Raw genomic sequence first — 6,502 nt, forward strand, 5'->3', positions numbered from 1 at the left:
GGTTTGTGAAGTGTAAAGTGTCTTGTCGAGCTAGACGGTATCCATCATAGTAAGGTAGAGATAAACACATTTATTCTCTAATCTAACACCACACTCGCAGCATCTATCACTGTCTTTGTAATATGCTGGTCACACGTCCAACCATATCGCTGAATGTCATGCGTATGGCCCCAAAATCATCAGTATGCTGATAAAATAAATATCATATAGAATTCAAGAAGATCATCCTCAAACACATGAATAATGGGGTATTTCAGGAATGAGGTACAAGTGAGCTGTTTCATTTTTATGTAGTACAAAGTAGAGTTTTTTACAGCCCACATTTCGGAGAAGCCATGGCTTGTACAAGAAGGTAATTTCTCAGAAACTACTATATTGTGTTAAAGGAACACAGTACAAGCACAATACTACACTGATTTCAAACATGCAAGTGCTGGATACATTTTTGGATATGACCAGGAATCCAAAAGACAGATGACCGCTATTTCTTTGTATGTACAGACAAACGGGATGTTAGGAACTATAGCGGGCAGCACAGTGGCTTAGTGGTTAGCACTTCTGCCTCACAGTACTGGGGTCATGAGTTCCATTCCCGACCATGACCTTATCTGTGTGGAGTTTGTATGTTCTCCCTGTGTATGGGTGGGTTTCCTCCCACACTCCAAAAACATACTAGTACGTTATATGGCTGCTATTAAAATTGACCCTAGTCTGTGTGAGTGTGTGTGTGTCTGTCTGTGTGTGTGTTAGGGAATTTAGACTGTAAGCTCCAATGGGGCAGGGACTGATTTGAATGAGTTCTCTGTACAGCGCTTCGGAATTAGTGGCGCTATATAAATAACTGATGATGATGAGTGTATCAATGCCCTCTAATGTGGCTACAGGAGAATTGGGTATAAGAATTGTGCTGTACTGTGTAGACAAACTGTAATTAACCACTTTCAACAATTTTTTGGAGAATAATGAGAACAGACAGTGAAACCAGAGACAAGAGTACCGGCTTGAACATGAACCGCCGACATAGAAAATTACGTTGGTGTTTTGTCTTTTACATCCATCTTAAGTGGAGTGAGCTGAGAAGCGATTTCAATACAATCATGTTCCACTTGTTCCACTGGAGCTGGAAACAAAGCAGCAGGATTATATACCGAGCGTTCGGCGATAGAGACAGGTGAAACAGACCAGTGGTTATCCTCGACTTTCTATGTTAAAATCCCCTAATGCTAAATTATCTTTTTCATGACAAAGTGTAAAAGGTTTAAAGTAATCAGGCAATATTGATCTTGAGAACGATATCTATGCCCACGTGTTACAAGTACATGATGAACTCTAAGCAGGAATAATCACTGTTTTTCTTGTAGGGGTTTTATTTAAAGCAAGATTTGTGAGTAAATATAAAGAACCGGTTTTGCATGTCTGAAGACGAAGTGAAGCACAGGATTATGTACTACAGGGGAAATTAAAAAAATAGTTTTGTACCTGGTTTCACTGTTAGAAAAGGTGCATAAAAGGCACCTTAGTTTGGAATCCTATTTAGTAAGCCATGGAATATAGCAGTTCATCTGTGAGCGGTCCTGAGAGATGGAATAGTGTGGACGCCTCTGTAATTTATCTTTAATGTACAAGTAAGGGCTTTGATTTTTTTGATTTTTTTTTAACTAAAGCAAGTGTAAGTTCAACAAATCCAATATAAAATTCTTCTACTAACATACAAGGCCGTCAACAAAATTCATACATCTCCTCACTTTATCATCATCATCATCATTTATTTATATAGCGCCAACATTTTCCGTAGCGCTTTACAATTGGGGACAAATACAGTAAGAAACAAACTGGGTAAAACAGACAAAGAGGTGAGAAGGCCCTGCTCGCAAGCTTACAATCTATGGGACAATGGGAGTTTGATACATGAGGTTAAGTCTACATTTTGCATTTTGGTCCAGCCAGACTGCAAAGGTAAAAGTGATTCATAAGCTAAATGATCCTGTCACACAACAATGTTGGTCATGGAGTAGTTGTCTTGTGTGAAATTGTGTAACGGGTGGTAATAGGGTAATCTAGTGAGGTTAAGAGGGTGGTTGAGGAAAATTGTCTCAATATATCTCCCAACTTCTGCACAAGATCTGCGTCTCTCTTCCACTCTCATCACATCTTCCCATTCCCGGTTGCAGGACTTTTTTCGGGCTGCACCCACTTTGTGGGATTCCCTCCCTCGCACAATAAGACTTTCCTCTAGTCTTCAAACCTTCAAGCGTTTTCTGAAAACCCACCTCTTCAGGCAAGCTTATGATATTCCTCAACCACTATCTTAATCTCCCCTATTACCACCCTCTACACAGCTAACACAAGACAACAACCCTCTGACCAACATTGCTGTGTGATTGATCACACAGCCCACTCAATACTTTTACCTTTGTGTTCTAGCTGGTCCATTGTGCAATATGATGTAGCACATGCCCTTGTGTTTCAAACTCCCATTGTCCTATAGATTGTAAGCTTGCGAGCAGGGTTCTCTTACCTCTCTGTCTGTGTGTATTACACAGTATTGTTTTATTAATGTTGGTTCCCAATTGTAAAGCGCTACGGAATTTGCTGGCGCTATATAAATAAATGTTGATGATGATGATGATGATAACCCAAAAATGTACAGTCAGCCCCCAATACACCCACAGTTCGAATACGCCCAACTACAAATTGCCTGAGAATTGAGACCCAAGCTGTAAATATATTTTACAGTCTCTTTTTCCATTGTCCTTTGGATTGAAGCTCAAATATATGTCGTAAATGCATTTCATAGTTCACTTTTCTTATTATGGCATTTGCAGAAAGAAATTGTGAGCAGTGTCTGGGATGCGGATTTCTCGTTATAAATGTCAACGTCTGAGTGCAGTCAGTGGTAATAATGCATTTGGATAAAAAAAAGATATTTTCTTAGAAATAAACCAGGAAAAGTAGTAGTTAAAGGACACTTTGCTACCAACTGAATGCCAAGACACACACACACACACACACACACACACACACACACACACACAGACTTTTTCCCTCTGATCTCAGAATAATGTAAGGGGGGCCCTGGCAGATTAATTTATACTGGGTCCCACGGTTTCTGATGGCAGCCCTGCTTCTGCGTCTTGTTGCACCCCATGAAGGGGCTCGGTATAGTCCAGTGTTGGCTAACCTGTGACACTCCAGGTGTTGTGAAACTACAAGTCCCAGCATACCCTTCCAGCAATAAGCTGCTATATATTGGCAAAGCATGCTGGTACTTGTAGTTTCACAACACCTGGAGTGTCACAGGTTAGCCAACACTGGCATAGTCAATAGCTTAACAGGGGTGGCTGTGAGTATTTGTCCTACCTCATTTACATGTTTGGACCGTAGCGTAGGAGGTACGCAGGCTATGATCTCTTTCTGGAGATGTCTTTGCTCTGAGCTTTGTAAGTGACGTTAGTCTTTTGTAGCGCAGATAGAACTTCATCCTCATTCCCAAAGGGAACCTCAAGGAGTGCCCTCTTCAGGGGAGCAGCAAAGTGCATCCCTGTGCGTGCAACAGGAGGTTGTCTGGGATGGTGCGATGAATGAATGAGACAGGTATTTTTCTCTGCTATAGGCAGGGCCGCCTACTAGTTTTTAATTTTATTTTCTTTTACATTTTTTTTTTGTAATATTTCTTGGGGGTTTTTTTCCGGCGGGGGTGGGGGAGTGCCCGTCTCGTTCGTTGGTGGGGGGAGCTGGAAGAATAAAAGAACAATATATACTCACGTGATCACGGTGCCTGCGTCCCTCCTCTCCTCTCTGCTCCATTCACACTGACTGTCGGGCGTGACGTCATCAAGTCATGTGTGAATTGCATGACGACACCCCTGAATTTTTTTTTAAGTTACTCGACTATGAGGGGGGGCCCCGTGAATTTGTTGTACCGGGGCCCTGAATTCCTCTTGGCAGCACTGGCTATAGGACCAACAGCAGCAGATGCAGGCTGTGTGAGAAGGTGGTCTATGACATGGAAATCTGTTAGACATTGGCCAGGTTTATCTGAGACTGCAAGCAAATCAATGAACCTTATTGATCTATGGGAATTAATTGGACCGTTAAAATGCCCTTGCTGTTAGGATTTAGTTAATATTGTGACTGCGGCCGTGTAGAAAGTAAAGGGTTAAGAAAAGACAAGTCTGGCGATAAGAACTTTGTGATTCATAATTACCTCTTTCATTACAATAAGAGCAAACCCCAGTTGTTTTTGTCCAGGCTGCTCTTGTGTATTTGTCTGTGGTTGAAATAACGCTCTTCCTCCCAGAACGTGAAACAAATGGCTTTTGCTGTAGAGATCGATGATCTCAATAATGAGATGCGGCATCTGCTGCTTAATGCTGAGGCAGGAGACTGGAGAGAAGCCACAATTACATTTGTTGTGGATATGTAGCCTCAGTTGGCTTTCAGGACTAGAAGATGCATCATGTCAGCTGGTTTCTGGTTCTAGTATTCCAATCAAATCACCCATTGTGCATGAACGGAGGAGAGATGCTCACAGAGGCTCGGAATCAAGGAGAACACACAGGACACATGAGATTGCAACATGTACTTTGCTCGTAATGCAATCAGATCAGTAATCGTTGCCAGGGACATTGTCTGTTCACATTAATCAAACGAAAAAACAATAAAAATAACTGCCCAGAATAAGACGGTTTCAATTAAAAAAAAAAAATTCCCATATTTTATTTTCTTCAACTCAAATGTATAATATGTACAAATATTTTAAAAACATATACAATTGATCATATCCTTGTGTACCACAAAAAGAGAAAACAACAAATCATCATCAGTTATTTATATAGCGCCACTAATTCCGCAGCGCTGTACAGAGAACTCACTCACATCAGTCCCTGCCCCATTGGAGCTTACAGTCTAAATTCCCTAACATAGACAGAGAGACAGAGAGAGAGAGAGAGACTAGGGTCAATTTTGATAGCAGCCCATCAACCTACCAGTATGTTTTTGGAGTGTGGGAGGAAACCGGAGCACCCGGAGAAAACCCATGCGCGCCCGCATGCGCAGCAGCTCTCTCTAAAAATCCTGCGTGCGCCCCTGGGGGGTGTTCTAAGTTTAGGTGAATACCCGTTTATGTTCTGCTTCTCTAGACGTAAGTCTAAGATACGCAAACATCTAGATACAGATGCATTTTAGTACGCATGCGCAGTAGGACACTCCACAAATATTGACAAAATCCCAACTGTAGCTAAGTGTTCTCTGCATTTGAAAACAGACAAACATAGTTATTATGCTTAGTTTATTTCTGAAGTAAAGTATTATAAAATTATACAACCAGTGGATTAAAATAAGTAACAGCGCAGAATGGAATCCTGTTTCTCAGGAGAGCTGAGACATCCTCTCTGCTATAGTCACAATGACCCTGTACATATATCCACTCTACACACAGGACAAAGTCTGCCAGCCACTGGGCGCATGCTATATAAAGTGATGGAACAACAGGAATGAATTCATGAGATTAGACTCCGTGCCAGCAATCAGAGCTATGTTTGGCATCTTAACAAATCATAAAGGTCAGAAAGAATACAACACAATAGTCATTTGTAGCAAAACTCTTTAGAAATACTATTTCATTTCCAAATACATTCTCTGGAATCTTTATACCGAAGAAAGGCACTTCCATTGGGTACCCTATCATACCATTGAAGTGAATTGTTTTACATTAACAGGTGTTGCGTATGCCCACAAATTTAACTGGGTGCGCAGCAGTCAAGGGTGGAGTGGAATATACACATTACTTTTATAGTTTTTTTTAATTCCTGAATTATGAAAAGTATGGAGGCACAGTGGTTAGCATTGCTGCCTCCCAGCACTGGGGTCATGAGTTTGATTCCTGACCAGGGCTCTATCTTTGTGAAGTTTGTATGGTCTCCCTGAGTTTGTGTGGGTTTCCTCCTGGTGCTCCGGTTTCCTCCCACACTCTGAAACATACTCTGTACAGCGCTGCGGAATTAGTGGCGCTATATAAATAAATGATGATGATACCAGTAGGTTAATTGGCTGCTGACAAAATTAACCCTTTTTGTGTGTGTGTGTGTGTGTGTGTGTGTGTGTGTGTGTTAGGGAATTTAGACTGTAAGCTCCATTACAGCAGGGACCGTTGTGAATGGCAAATACTCTCTATACAGCGCTGTGTAATTGGTGGCACCATATGAGCAAACAAATAAAAGTATTGTAAGTGTAAAGCATATAGTCCAACAGGAGTAACACTTGGTTGCTCAATATGAAGGACCCAGGCCCCTAGATAACACAATCACAGCTCATCAACTTTCCATCTGCCCGATTCTAATTTTACCTTTTTGTTAAAACATCGCTCTTTGTTTCAATACAGCTGCTCACATGATGCCACAGAGGAACTGGAGTTTAAAAAAATCCAAAATCCAAAATGATAGCAATCCAAAAATCCTCTCCCTCTCCCTCTCCCTAAACTATGGGCTTTTAAACCATATAT

The sequence above is a fragment of the Mixophyes fleayi genome, chromosome 6 (genome assembly GCF_038048845.1).
Source record: "Mixophyes fleayi isolate aMixFle1 chromosome 6, aMixFle1.hap1, whole genome shotgun sequence".
In the NCBI taxonomy this organism is placed as follows: domain Eukaryota; kingdom Metazoa; phylum Chordata; class Amphibia; order Anura; family Limnodynastidae; genus Mixophyes; species Mixophyes fleayi.